The 15,702-nt window shown below is 39.4% G+C and overlaps 1 pseudogene; it reads left to right on the top strand.

Annotated features, from left to right (window-relative positions):
• LOC124973755 (probable RNA-binding protein 19) overlaps positions 1 to 15,702 on the top strand; it is a 554,767-nt pseudogene that overhangs the window by 210,117 nt on the left and 328,948 nt on the right.

Below are 15,702 nucleotides of genomic sequence, written 5' to 3'. Positions count from 1 at the left end.
AGCTACTGATTTTATGAAGTTGATTGAAGTTTTAAGAAAACTTAAAGCATTCAATCTTAATGTGTTCCAAACAAGAACTTAGTCAGTTTTGGAATTCTTTACCTGGAAATTTCATGTTTTATGTAGAAAGTTTTAGTTCTTGGCATTAACAGAGTTCTGCCATGGGGAATCAGTTGTGTGAAAGCCAGAACAGGAAGACTTTGAACATTTAAAAAGTAATAGAGCCTTGCTAAAGGTGATTTTGAAAGTAAACTTTGGTCGATGCATTTTAAAGAGTACTGCAACGTTAATTTTCAGCGTGTTTTTAATCACCTTGACTTTTCCTCTAGTACCAGATCTCAATGTTCTGCACTTGAATTTTTAAAACTCTGCATTGCATGTAACTTTGCACCAGGCAGCCATATCTTAGATACAGCATTTTTTATTACAAGCTTACCAGTGCGTGAGCCATAGCAAGAGGCAAGATTATTTGTTTAGAAACATGTAATTAAAATGAGCTTTGAAAAACTTTAGCAGATCAATGATCTATTCCCCTTGGATCAAATTTCTTAAGAGAGCTAAACCCAGGGACATAAAGTCAAAAAGTCTCACCTAATGAATGAGTCTCACTGTCCCAAGCTGTGTTCTTAGGTTCACAATCTCGGCAATTCTGAAAAGCAATATTTTCATGATCCACGGGCTCACCATCATCACCAACTTTTGTCCCTGAGATTGCCAAGTGCATCAGATATTTTAGAATACTTGATTCACTTTTTTTTATTAAGATTATTATATGTGCATATTTAAGGTAGAAATTAACAAAATGCAGGGAGACAATAATTTAGGTACTTTCTTTATTTGTTTTTTCTCTGCATGTAAATCTAGATGGGATCTTTCTGTTTATATAATCCATGCCCTGTTTTGTAAAATAAATGCATCAAAGTATGTAATTTGCTATTTTTAGAAGAAAGAACATACTGTATTCCATGAGACCTGGGTTCTAGCCAGGTATTTAGCTTGTTTTGTTTTGTTTTATTTGTTTATTTGTTTTTTTTTAAGGGAAGATTTTTAAAGGCCCTTTAGATGAATAATAATAAAATTACAGAAATTAATAATAATAATAATAAATCAGGAAAGCCTAATTTGGTCTGATATTAAATTGTCTCCTTTTCTGTCTGCCTCTTTCCTGGTCTTTCAAGATGGATATCATTATGAAGCTGCAGGCTGGTATGTTAACCATGGGTGTGTGGCCATGGGAGGTGGTAACTTGTAGTGTGGCCCAGGCAGGCCCAATTCCTTTACTGTCACTGGTACCCTGAACCCCAAAACCACCATCATTATTACCACCATAAGGTTTTTACATGTGAACAGTGATTTACATCCAAGAAGTAAAACAAAACAAAACAATGCTATTCTTGTCTGTCCCAAGCACAGAGGGTACAGAGGGTAGAGGGAAAATTATTACTTTCATTTTATATTTGATTAAAATTGATTAGAGAATTTGTCCAGGTACACGCATCTGGTAAGGGGTGGATTGGAACCACAGTTCAGACTTTCTGACTCTAGGGCTAATGTTAAAAAAAAAAAAAAAACAACAATAACAACAAAAAACTCTTAGTAGGGTGTCAGTCTGCAGTTTCAATCTGCATATAAAATTAAGAGGAGGCAGATAATGGTGATATTAACAACATAATTAATAACTGAGTTTATTAAGTGCTTATTTTACGTTGGGCACTATGCCAAGACTTGGCTGGATTATCTCATCTGATCATCACAACTCTTTGAGATGACACTATTACTATCCCCATCTTGTAGAAAAAGCAGTTGAGCACAGAGGCACAGAGAGATTAAGTACACACACAGCTGAGAGATGGTGGAATGAAGATGGGACTTGAGGGATTTGAACTTAAAGGGAGATTCTCACAATGGTCATCAGAAGGCCAAGCTGTCCAACTAAAAAAAAAAATCTCTTTTTAAAGCTCATTATTTAACTGTTAGAACATTTAAGAAAACTCAAAGCACACTATGTATTCTTTTGTGTCTGTTTTCAATTTTTATAAAAATAAACATTTTGATATCTTCTCAGATGAAAATTTTTTGATATGTGACTTTATTAAAGACATTAAAAATGAAAACTTGGAGTTACTTGTCTTTGTTATATTTTATCTTAAATTAATGTTCTCTGTAGTTTTGAAGGGTATCTAATTCATTCATTTTAGTCCATGCTCTGTGGATAATATACCTGATAATGCACCTATTGTTTTATCTGGTATCTATTATTGTTAGTCACATGTACTTTTGGCTTAGTTTTTACAAGGTTTTAGTGTGTGCTACATGTTAATGTGCTATATAATTTATTAACTAATATATATACATATTTATATACATTTAAATCCAAAGGAAATCTTTTAATCATGCATGATTTTTTTTCTGTAGATGTCAAACTATCTGAACCTACTTTGAGAGATCTAATAAAAAGTATTTGACTGTTGGCCATAGAAATAGCTTGGCCCACAATCTTCATCAGTCAAGGTTTAAAATGGGATCGTTGGCGAAGAAGCAGCTTTTAAGATGTATTGAAACAGTGAAGAGACAGCCATGAATAATTTTAAGTGAATCTATTGGTCATCTCTTTTATATACTAAAATCAGGTTTATGTGACTGTGTTTTTATGGGTTGCCTAGAGACAAGTTGGCCTTAATTCATTTTTGTTATTTATGGGATAAAGTGTTCTGCCTCACTTTGATTTCCATCTGTATAAGTCAGCTTGGTTTCTGCATTATCAGATGGGGTCAAGGAAGAGAACCGGTTCTCATTTTTTTTTTTTTTGAGCCAAAGTTGACCTTGAAAAGAGGAGACATGTATCCTACATTAATCACGGTGGCAATCAGCTCCTGGGTTTGGATTACATGAAATTATTAGGGCCTGGACACCTAATGATGAAATTGCTTGCTCAGCCACTGTGACTCATTCCACATCACTTGTTAGGGTTTCTTGTCCTCCTGACCATGCACGTGGCCCCTCCTCTGCCATGCTCATTGTCTCCTGGAAATTTGACACAACCTTGGCTTTTAAGAGTGGACAAGGTGCTCAAGGGCCCTCATGTGCAAGGCATGCTGGACACCTTCAAGCCTTTACGTGTTTGTTGAAAATCCCACATCACATTATACCATATCACATCAGAGGAGGGATTCTCTTCTGATTTGACAATCTTGTTTGCACTCCCACAATCTGGTCTTAGGAAACATTGATCCATCTGAATCCTTCCTATTTTTTCCCCAGGTATCAATTCCATTTCTCGGTCCCTGGAGCTTATTGCTTGTGGTCCATTAGGTATCACAACTGCTGCTCATTTAACTAGTGTGTCAGCACACTGACTAACTATAAAATTCAAAATGGCAGACACCAAGTCATACTGTACGTATGTATTTGTATTTCCCACATTGTTCTTCTGATTGTGAGTGCCTGTGAGTATTTGTTGTGTGGATGAAATTCTGCATGTTTTTCTCCTAAGACTTTCATCCAGCAGTCTCTTCAGTGTCAGGCACTGTGCTGGACGGTAAGGAGCCCTGTGGAAGACAATTCCTGGCCTGGATGAAGACAGTCCAAGGCAGAATTCAGGTAGTAAAGGCATAGTTCCCACGGGGAACTTCTGTAGCATGGGCTAAAGAGAGACAAAGTGTGTCCTAGGAGCACAAGGCCTGGACACTGGTACAATGGGTGACAAGGGTGGAGGAGCCTCTGGGACTGCTGTCTGGGATAATGACATCTCAGGTGAGTCTTGCAGAGTAGAAAGAAGGGAGGCATAGGGCAAGTTCATTGTGCTTCAAGAGTTGCAAGTGATTAGAATATGAAGGGAGTGAGTTGCCCAACAGGGAAGAGGGGGACAAGCAGGCAACACAAAAAGAAAACAGAGAGCCAAGGCTGACAAGGGAGGAGACTTCATCTCAGGCTGGAGGGGGTGGTGGAGACCAAGCAGCTGCCTGGGGAACTGGCAGGTACCTCTCAAGCTATGAACCCAACTCTTTCATGAAGTTTAAAGACTTGTCAGGCACAAATTTGCCCAGGGTAAAAAAAGAAGCAAACTGATGTGCTTCAGCTCACCAGGTCAGCGGTAAATATCTTAGAATGAAGATGATTATGGGCCTGTTCAATCAGAATTTGAGGCAATTGCTTCAATGATAAGAAAACAAATTTCATTTTTCCTTATGGCAGAGTGTATGAATGATCTTAGTAGGACACTCCTTCCCTTTCTGTCCAGAAGTTTCTTTGCACATAGACTTAGCAAGAAAGAGAAATGACCAGGTGGCAGATGGCATTTCCGCTGGATTGCACAGGGATGATTCCAATTTTGTTTTCTTTTTGATTTCAATTCCTCTTCTTCATGGAAGTATAGGAGCCCTGGAATAAAGAGAACATGTAACTCTGTGAGTCCACATTTATCCTTGAATAGAGATTTTTTTTTTAATTTTAGTGCCACCAGTGATGTATCTGGCAAAGAATGAAACAGAAGTTCCACCAGCATCCCACAGGACAGGAAGCCTCTCAAAGGACTGGACAGTAGGCTGGGTACTTGCCCACAGACTCTAAGTCCCATTGCCACTTTTACAATTCCCCAGGTGACAAGGTCACCAATTGCTTCCATTCATCATTGTCCTCTTCTGTTATGTGGTGGGAATGATCCTAGTATCCTTTTATAGAGTTGTCTTAGAATATGCTCAATATTCTACTATTAGATTTTTCCCTTTCTCCGTATTTAGGCTTTAACAATGTAGCGAGTATTTATTGAGCTTCTATTGTATGCTGGACACTTTTCCTAAACATTTTACTTACTCCTTTCAGTCAAGTGAGATGATATACATTTTGGGGGATGGGCAGGAAACTTAAGCATAGAGCTAAAATAAGTGTTTGAGGAATTTTAGGTAGTGAAAAAGGTTTCATCCCAAGTTAGTGTTCATTTCACCACACGCAGGTGTTCTGTGTAATCTATGAATCTTTTTTTGATAACCTTAACTCATAACTTCCTTGTAAATGAAACACTTGGATTCTTTCAGTTTCAAGTGCTTAGGTTTATGACCTTTAAATCTTTTATTTATAGGCAGATTCTATCAGTAGGTGAGAATCAGAAATTTTATAAATACTTTTCAGCAAAAATAGCATGGGGGTGCAAACCGTTATTTATCACAGCATGCTTCATATTAAAAATCTGACAGAAGCTTATTATTTTCTTGGCAAAGTGCTAGGACTCCAGAAAAGGATAAGAAATTCTCTTTCCCAATGTCATTTGTCTAAAATACTAATTGTCAGAGCACCCAGAAACCTCCTGTGCTTGCTAGAGCTTCTTTTAAAAAAAAATTTATAATCAGAAAAAAATAATGTAAGGTGCCAATCTGAATGCAAATTGCCCCCTTTTTAATTACATTATGGGTGTGAATTACCCCCAATGCCAAACATTTCTGCCCTGGATTCCAAAACTCTGTGTCACAATTAAGCTCCCATCACTCCTTGCAATCTCATAGTGGAAACATGTGTAGTGGCAATCATTATAAAAACCACTTGTGATGTGCAGCACAATTTAAAATCTAGGATCATGGTTCTATATTTGAAATGTAATATCCAACCCTGTCAAACTTCCACCAACACCTAAATTTGATCAGTTCTGCTCACAGTCTCAGAGATAAGAAATCACAAAGTTTTTGAACTCAAAGACTAGGGCTCTGGGTGAACAGGAGAGCATCTGCAGATCGGGTGTCCTTGGACTGCCCTTGGCTTGAGTTGGCTCATCTGCCATGTGGGGATAATATCTGCTCTATCAAAATGAAACTACTTTTTCAAGGAATACATAAAATTTTGCATTAGTTGGATGGAAAAGCAAAGGTAATGTCATGATAGGTCCAAGAGGATGGTGGCTAAGAGAACAAAGACACTTATTCCTCTTTCTGGTACTGATCCCAGGACTTGAGTGGCCTCTTTTGTTCCATGTTGTCATTTTGGAGTTCTAGGTTCCTTGAAGCTTGTTTATTGGCTGTTACTAGGGCAATGAGCTCATCCGATGGTCAGAATTGGGTTTCAAGCTGCAACAAGCAGGAAAAGGAAAACACTCATGGGTTATTTTCTAGTCAGGCTTGGAAGAGACACATCATTTCTGTTTATCTGCTACTAGCAGGAACAAAGTCACAAGGATCAAGTACCTGCCAGGTGAGTGGGTAGGTGCACTGTCTGGCTAGGAAGCATGGGTTCGACCATATTTCTCTTGCTATAGAAGAAGAGAATAGGTTTGAATGAATAAATAATAATAGTTCCTACAGATGTGACGATGATTAATGTGTTCCTAAAGTGAAAGTCAACTAATATTTGTACTTCTTCCATGAGCCAGCAGTGTATATACCTTATTTTATTTTCTCAATAGCCCTAGCAGGTAGATATTATTTTGCTGCAAAAGAAAATAAAACCGTAAAGATGTTTTAAGTTTAACCAAGTTCAAAGCGCTCATACTGGGGTTGGAAATACATATATCTGATGTGAAGCAGGGTGCTCCCCACCATGTCAAGATTCAAAAGGGAGATGTTAATGAATAGACTGCGCCAGAGGCCACCACGCTTGGAACTCTGATACTGTGGCATGTTGTTTTCATCCATGACTCACCACCTAACCCAAAATGCAAAAATGAATAAAGAGTTGCCTCTATTTACAAGGCTTCAGGGCAAGCACCAAAAATTCTACAATGAAGTTTGGATGATGGGTCCAGCCTTTGAGAGCAGAATAAAAGTGTAGGATCAGTAGTCGTATTGTGCTGTAAGAGTGTTTACTAGCTGTGCAGCCTTGGGCTAGTCACTTCACCTCTCTGAACTTCACTATATCTATGAATAGGGTTAAGAGTTCATTTCTGTATCAGTGACTCATTTGGGGTCTGATATAGAAGAACTGAAGCAAAATCCTTTGTATTTTGCAAAGCACAGTTCACGTACGTTTTCACTGTGAGCAAGACCTGGAAGAGGTAGTGGGAAAGGGAAATTTGCTCAGTTTAGTTGTGAAACTCTAAGAAGAAAAATATCAAAATTGTTCTGACCACAGGATCAAAAGACCAGAAGAGTCAGCTCTTGTGTATTCTAAAAAATACCATCCAGGTTTAATATCCTCAGTACAAGAATGTAGGGTTTGGAAACTATGGAGATCTTGTTCTAAATGGAGGTTTCCATGTTCAATATATAATGCTCCCAACATTTTAGATCCAAAGTGACCAAAATCTTCAAGATTATCCATTAATCTTTATCTCATGATAAGATTAATAGCAACAAGCCCAGCCTGGTGACACCTATGATCCCAGCTCTTAGGCTGAGGCAGAAAGAACACAAATTCAAGGTCAGTCTCTGCAAGTTAGTGAGACTCTGTCGCAGAATAAACATAAAGAAAGGCCTAGGGATGTGGCTCAGCAGTAGTGTTTGAATATGCAGGAGGTCTAGGTTGAACTGCCAGTACTGCAAGGGAAATGCAGTCATTCTCCAGTCACTGAGAGTCCCACCACCATGAGCTGGTCTTCGTTGAGCACTTACTGTATTCCAGGGGTGTGTGAAACATTTTCTAGGTTTTCTTCCATATGATCCTAATCCTGAACACATGGGTTCTGCAGATGAGGAAACTGAGGCTTAGGAGAAGATGAATTACTTATCTAAGATCACAGAACCTCAGCACTGCAGAGACAGAATCCTAAAAAAGAGATGTCACAGGGCTGACTCAGATGTCCATTGGCATTCTTGTCTTTCTACAGCCTTGCCAAAGAGTGTCTTGTGAGATTGTGGGTTTTCCCCCAATTTAAAAAGTTCAAGGTAGGTTTAACAACTGTATCTCCTCTCATTTTGATGGTCTCATCCTTTTTGATTAATGACACTGAAGGAACATAAGGATTTTCTTTATGAATTCTGATTATGTCTTTTGGATCATTTTTTCTATTAAGTGGTTGGATTTTTTATTTCCAAGAAATTTTTATATATGATGAAAACTGTCATTGTGTTTGGGACATAGGTGGTCAATCTCTTCCCAACTTTATTGCTGTTTGCCTTAGTTTGGGGGTTTTTTAAAAGTGTTTTCTATCTTAGGTAAGAATTCAAAATGAGTTATGTCACCTGGAGAGGCTGGGCCTGGGTTTGTGTGTGGGGGGGAGACAAACTATGTCCACTTTAAGTAAGAGCTCGTGACTTCCCACAGCTCTGAATTTTTGTTATTATTTTTTATTTTTAATTAGTATATAAGGATGGGATTTGTTACATACTTGTGAATGCCTACAATATAACAATACACTTTAGCCAACATCATTCTCTGGTGGGATTTGTTACAGACTTGTGGATACGTCCAATATACCAGTATACTCCAGCCAATGTCATTCCCCTTTTCCTCCTCCTCTCTCCCCACAGCCCCTTCCTCTACTCAATTCCCTTTGGTTTTCATGAGATCTCCACCTTTCTTTCTTTTCCTGTTTCATCTCTAACTTCTATTTATGAGATAAAAACCTTGACATTCTGAGTTTGGATTGTGTCACTTAATAAGAATGTTCTCAATCCATTTTCCTGTGTTTCTTTGTTCTTTATGGCTGGACAAAACTCCATTGTGTCTATGTAGCACATTTTCTTTATCCATTCATTTGTTGATGGACACCTGGCCTACAGCTCTGAATTCTAATTCTGGTTCTGCCAATTCACTTTCAAACTGAATCATTCCCAGTTTAACTTTCAGACAATACTGCAGCCCTGGCAGGCTTCTCATGGAACATCTTGAAGCAGAAGGCCCAGTTGGGCCACACCCAGGTTCCAGTCAAGTGCTCCACAAGTGTTAGCTCCTGGTGGTGGTGGTGGTAATGTTAGTGGTTGGTAGCATTGTGGCAGTTATTATTATTAATGTGATTATTATCATTATTATTATTATTATTATTATTATTATTATTATTATTTGCAGTACTGAGGATGGAACATATGGCCTCATGCATCTAAGTCTTGTCCTACAAAAACTATGAGATAGAAAAAAAATATGAGATAATAAACATTCACTTTTTTTAAACTACTAAGTTTGGGGATGGTTTGTTATACACCTATAGATAGAAATGTAATTCCTTCTAGAAAGCATTATAGTGCTCAAAATGCAAAAGACACTTAAATAAACTTACTGAATAAATGTCTGACTGCAGAATCTTAATGATAATGGCCATGCAAGTAATTGGTACCCATTGAGCACCTACTATGTGCTGGTCTACAACAGATGCCTCAAAGCATAAACGAAGGGTAGGTACAATTCTGAGTGCCATTATAAAGAGAAGAAAACTGAGACCTAGGATTCAGAGCCCTGTCTGTTGATTCAGATCTTGAGATGTTGAAGTAATTCTTCTGTCCTCTTCATCTATCTTGAAGTTTGAATCTCATTCCTTCATTTCGCAGAAGAGGGAGGCTGAGACCCAGCAGGAACTTAAGTTGTGATTACATTATTAATCACAGAGTTTCCTGATAGCTGTCAGTGCACATTCTATCCCCCATCCTGGCCTGAGCCAGGGGACACCAGCCTGCCAGGAAGAGCCGTCTCTACCTCTGCACACCCAACAATCCCACTGCTGATGGTTTCCATATGTATCACCCAAGCATGGCAAATGCAGTTACCTAGTGACATTTATGTAGAATTTGAACTTATTTACAGTCACTGCACCTACTTCTCCAGGAAGGATTTCTTGTGTAATTGATTGGACCAGGTAGGAATCAGATCTGGACCCATGATCTACATGGCCTCTCCCTAGCTTCACCTATGTCAATAATTTCCATGGATTCCTGCTCTGGTAGCAAACTCTAACCATGTGACTGTTGGAAGGCCAACAGAAGGTTCAGGAGAGGGTCATGAGAAAGACATGACTTCTCAATCCTGAAACTAGAACTTTGGGAGTGGGCATGGCTATTTTTCATGTAAATTGGAAATGCCCTCCTCCCTTTTCCTGACCTCCCAGGCAACCTCTTTTCCAAGGAGCTTTTCCTTCCCCTCTGAACAGTCTCCACCATGTGTTGAGATATCTTTATTTTTCCATCTCTACTACAGAATTTCCAGGACACAAGGATTGTGTCTTGTTTATCTATGTTGCTGATGCATTATTCAGTGCCTGGAATGTGGTAGACACAGAGAGATGGCTGAATTGTTGATCCGTAAGTAATGAAATAGAAAGGGCCAGAAGAATGTCACCCCATCCTAATGTCCCTTAATATCCCCATCCTTAGTTTCTGTCTTCTTTCTCACTATTATCAGCCCAAGGTGCTGGAATTTATTCTCAGCAGTTGGTGATTAGGAACCCTTGCTGATCTGGAAACATGTCCTTGATTAACCTGCCTGAGGCATTTTTCACTTTTATTTTCAGTTGGGAGATCATAATTTTCATTGGGAGAGTCCAATTGCATCATTAGCAAATTAAAGGCCCTAGAAGTTTGGTAATACCAAAAAACTAAATTTGGATTTGTTTCAACACCACTTTATTGAGGTATGATTGACACATGAAAAGTTGTATGGAATTAATGTATGAATCTTGATGAGTATGGGAAAATATACCCCCATGAAGCTATCACGCTCATCAAGGTCATAAACACACATCACATTCCAAAGTTTCTCCAGTCCTCTTTATATTATTATTATTATTATTATTATTATTATTATTAAAAACACCTGAGATCAACCCTCTTAGCAGATTTTCAGTGTATAATGTAGTATTGTCAATCAGAGACTCTGCACTGTACAGCGGATCTCCAGAATTTATTATCTCACACAATGGAAACTATAACCATGAGCTTCCCCATTTCCCTCTCCTCACAATCCTGGAAATCACTACTTTATACTCCACTTCTGTGATCAAGGACTTCAGATTCCACATACAAGTGAGTCCATGAAGTGTCTCTTTGCATAATACCCTTCAGGTACATCCACGCCATTGCGATGGTAGAATTCCCTTCTATTTTAAAGACTTGATAAAACTCTGTTGTGTGTATATACCACATTTTCTTCCTTTCATTTAAAAATAACTTTTCTTATTTTAAAAGTAGACATAAATGAAGTAATTCATATGTTAATTGGCTTGATTTAGCCATTCCACAATGTGTACATCAAAATATCACACCACATATCATAAATGTTTATCTTTTTTTTTCAGTCTTATAGAATGAACTCAGAGCCTCCAAGAATGCTAGGCAAGAACTCTACCACAGATCAACATTCCCATCAATTTTTAAAAATTATTTTTGAGACAGAGTCTCATTATTTTGGCCAGGCTAGTCTTGAACTTTTGAGCCTCCTGCCTCAGCTTTCCAGGTAGCTGGGATGACAGGCTTGCACCACTGAGCCCAGCAATATGTAATTTTTAAAACCACATTTTCTCTATCCAGTCAACCATCCACAGACATGGGCTGTTCTCCAACCTTGGCTACTGTGCATAATGCTGTGATCACGTGGAAGTGCAGATGTTTCTCTGAGGTTCTGACTTCAATTTCTCAGGATGTGTATCCCTGAGTGCAGTTGCTGTGTGAGGTGGTGACTTGGTCTTGACTTTCTGAGGAGGCACCACAGTGGCTATGCTGCCTTGCCTGCTGTCCACGATGCACGTGGACGGTCTTTCCTCCACATCCTTGCTCACCCTTATCTTTTGCATTTTTAATAGCAGTGTGAGGTCCTATTGCATTGTGGTTTGCTTGCATTTCCTGATGGTTAGTAGTACTGAGCTTCTTTGCACATACATGTTGGTCATTTCTGTCTTCTCTGGAAAAATGTCTATTTAAGCCTATTTTTTGCCCATTTCTGTGTGTGTGTGGGGGGGTGGGGTTTGTTTTGTTTTGTTTTGTTTTGATGATACCAGGGACCAAGTCCAGGGCCTTGCATGTGCTAGGCAAGTGCCCTATCACTGATACACAACCCTGGCCTTGCACATTTTAAAATTGTGTGACTTATTTATTTACCATTTTTTATTCATGTTAGTAAGTTAGATGAGTTACTCAAATATTTTGTAAGTTAGTCCCTTATTAGATATAAGATTTACAGATATTATCTTCTATTCCTCAAGATAACTTTTAATCTTCTTGATAGTTTTTTAGTCATTTTGGATAATATGGACATTTTAACAAGATTGATTCTTCTGAACCATGGACACATTTTTGTGTCTTTTTAATTTCTGTTGTAAATATTTTGTAATTTTCAGTGTAGGAATTTTTTTTATTATCTCATGATTTTGTGAATTATTTGGCCAGGGATCATTGTTTCTTGCAGTTTTTTTTAGGAAGGCCCAGGAAAGGTGTGATTTCTTTTCTTTTTTGCTTGTTTTTTTGTTTGTTTTTTGGTACTGGTATTGAACCCAGGGATGCTTAACCACTTAGCCACATTCCCAATCCATATATATATGTGTGTGTGTGTGTGTGTGTGTATATGTATATACAATATATATGAGTTGTTTAGGGCCTCTCTAAGTTGCTGAGGTTGGCTTTGGACTTGCAATCCTCCATCTCCTAAGTCCCTGGGATTACAGGAATGTGCCACCACACCAGTGGAAGGTGTGATCTTGCACTTTGTATTTCATGGTGCAGCAGTGCATGATAGGGTTGGCGGAGGTGGGGTTGGTCTCTCCTGGAGGCCTTTCTTGTTTGCTTATAAGAATGCAGTTTACAATTCATCACTGGATTCTTTCACACAAATGCTCTCAGACCCACCCTCACCCTCTATTACCTATGATTGTTTGGATTCTAAGTGGCAGAACCCAAAATAAATTAAAGAAATCACCTCAAATAATATTTTGGTTCATCTAAGTGTGAATTTCTGAGACAGATCTGTTTTAGAAGTACAGAGACTCTAAGAGAGAGTTGCTCTTTCTCCCTCTCTTTCTGACTTTCCACCTTTCCGTCTTTAGCTTCATTCCTTCTCCTAAGTTGGCATCATTTCCTCCTGCAACAAAAATGCTTTGTCCTTTCCTGGGGAGCTGGGAAGGAGAAGGTCATTGTTATGGGACGCTCAGGCTTTTTAACCCAGCTTATGGATTCCAGGATGTAAAGCCCCCTTTCCACTAGTTTCTTTGTAAAAACTCCCAGGTAAGACATTTGACTAACTGGCTTGTGTAAGCCCTGTGTAAATCATCCCAGCTAGTGCAATGACAGTCTCTAAATGCCAGTTTGGATGGCACACCTACATCAGTGGACAGGGGTCTGTGAGTTTTGATTTCCAACCCATAAAAACTTTGTAGGATGTGTGAGGAATAAATTTTGGAGGAAGAGGAGATACTATTTCTTGAAGATAGGATAGAACCACATGCTAGGCAGAAAAAGTAAGAACTTCCCCTACACTGTCTTAGACTACCATCTTGCAACTTCCAATCTTTATGTAGTGGCCATTCAGGAATTTAACATTGAACAAAGAAAGAGTTGAGAGTTCCATAGAATTTCTTCTGGGAGATGGAATGGCTCAGTGTCCCTTGCATTCAAACCCCCACCATCTCATAGGATTGTGTCACAGCCTCAAGACATCACCCCACCCCAATTACTCATCTGACTGTGCCACTTGAATCTTTTTAAATGGAGGAGGTGACATTTTTCTTTATAAAAATGCTACTCATCTGGTTAACCTGTCAGTTCTGCTATCTTGAAAATGCCCAGCATGGTCCTCTCAACCAGTTCTCATTTCTACAACTTTCTCTGAAAATTTAGAGATTTCCAATAGGGGTAACTCTTCCATGGGCAGTTGCTATAATCAAGGATCTCCGGGGCTGGAGGCATGTGTGTGTGCTCACAGAAGGTCAAGTTAAAAGAAATGTCACTCTAAGATTAGTTTCAGTGATAGAGAATGACAGGGTCAATATTGAAAACCAGGGGCAGGGTGGAGAAGGACAATCCTAGAAGGCCAGAATGGAGAACTGGGGAGGAAGAGGCCTCTACTTCTCCATCTGCATCCCTCCAGGATCTGTGTCTTCCCTCCTCTCCCCTGGCCTGTCATTGCTCACAGTGACCAGGGTTCATGGCCTTGCTACCCACCATCCTGACCTTTTGCTTCCCATGATCCTCATCAGCTGGCACCTGGTTTCCCAATTCAAAACCCTTGGAACAGGATTTATGCCTCAGTGAAGTGTTCAGTGTGACACAAGGGTGACTGTCCAGAAGAGAGGTGGTCTCCTATGGGTCAGGTTTTCTCCCCTAGACCAGCCCAGGGCTGGGACCACATGACCTGCCGCCTACTCCATGAGAGCTCTGGGCAGGGAATAAAGGCTGTCCGCTTGATCTCTTTTTCACTTAGTCTACTAGGGTCAGATGTTGGGGGATATGACCCACATTTCAAGTTAAATCTGGAAGACACATATCTCCAGTCCAGTTGGCTACAGCATGTATAAATTTATATTAATGGTCAATTACCAATAACCCCACCCAGCACCAAGACTAATCAAAGGCAAAGTCCTTCCTCCTCCTGAAGCCTCAGTGCCATAGAACTCCATCTATAGAACACACCAGATCTTTCTCATCTACTTGTACCATAAGTGAGTTCTTAGGAGAACAAAAATTTCCAAGCCCCTTAAACCACCAGGTCTGTGGGACAGTTGGAGATGTTGTCCCCACAGTGGTGAGCAGGAACAGGTGGTAAAAGCCAGTACTGTCCTGCATCTGCATAGCAACTGTAACCCAATGGGTCATTTGAATTCCAAGTGTTGTGAAAGTACATGGTATTCCTGCCATGATGTGAGTTCTAGGCTTTTTGATTTGTGTGAGTGTAGCCAGGATGGTGGGAGTGGGGGGCTTTCTGGGAGCTGGCTGAGGGCTGAAAGAAGTCAGTTGCAACATCTTCTTCTTATCTGATTTTTTCCATATATTGGATGACCTGAATGGAATTTCCAGAAGAGTAAGAGGAAATTAAATGTTTTAATGCTTTGCCTGTGAGAGCAGCTCAGAGCTCCAGGCTGACCTTCATCCAATGTCATCCATGCTCCATGGTCATGTTCATATTTCAGCAGCCCCTGTACCTCTGGAAGTGCAGGTTTCCTGCCATAGTGACAATGTCTTCTCTTAGTCACACACACTCAGGTGAGGAGACTTTAAGAAGCCTTCCCATGAGCTTACCTACTGGTCTTTATCTCCTTGGTGTCTCAGCTAAAACAGAGACAGAGTTCCATTTCTGCATCTTGGGCCCTTAAATCATGCTTAGCAATCGCATAGAACTCTTTGGCTGTTAGGATGAAATGCCTGAAATAGGTGTTCAAAATCCTAAGATGATGGTAACAAGATGTTGATGATGATGCCACTATTAGCAGATGCTATGGGTCCAGTGGCTCCTGTTTGACCAGGTTTCATGTGTTGACCAGTACTGGGTAATGTAATTCAGTTGTCCTCAAAATTCTGTATGGTACAAGTTATGTGAATAGAATATGAGGAATTGGCACCCCTGCCTTGTTGGGAGGCCTGGGGGCTGGCCAGTTGACTTGGGCAGAAAATTTGGAAATGGCACAAAACCCAGGCAGGCATTGTCTGCAGAACAAACTATCTGAATTAATTAACACCAACACACAAATAGTTCTTAACTTTTCCCTTACTTTCCAGTTGTGGAATCAAATTAAGGACACCAGTTAAATTTGAATATCAGAGAAGAAACCAAACATTTTTAGTGTCAGTGTGGTTTCAAGTATTTTATGGAACATACTTTTACTAAAAAAATGTTCTTTGCTGTCATGGTCATGCTTACACTAAAAATGTT

This window comes from Sciurus carolinensis, unplaced genomic scaffold, assembly GCF_902686445.1.
Source record: "Sciurus carolinensis unplaced genomic scaffold, mSciCar1.2, whole genome shotgun sequence".
NCBI classification, from domain to species: domain Eukaryota; kingdom Metazoa; phylum Chordata; class Mammalia; order Rodentia; family Sciuridae; genus Sciurus; species Sciurus carolinensis.
This window is presented reverse-complemented; position numbering and strand designations above follow the sequence as displayed.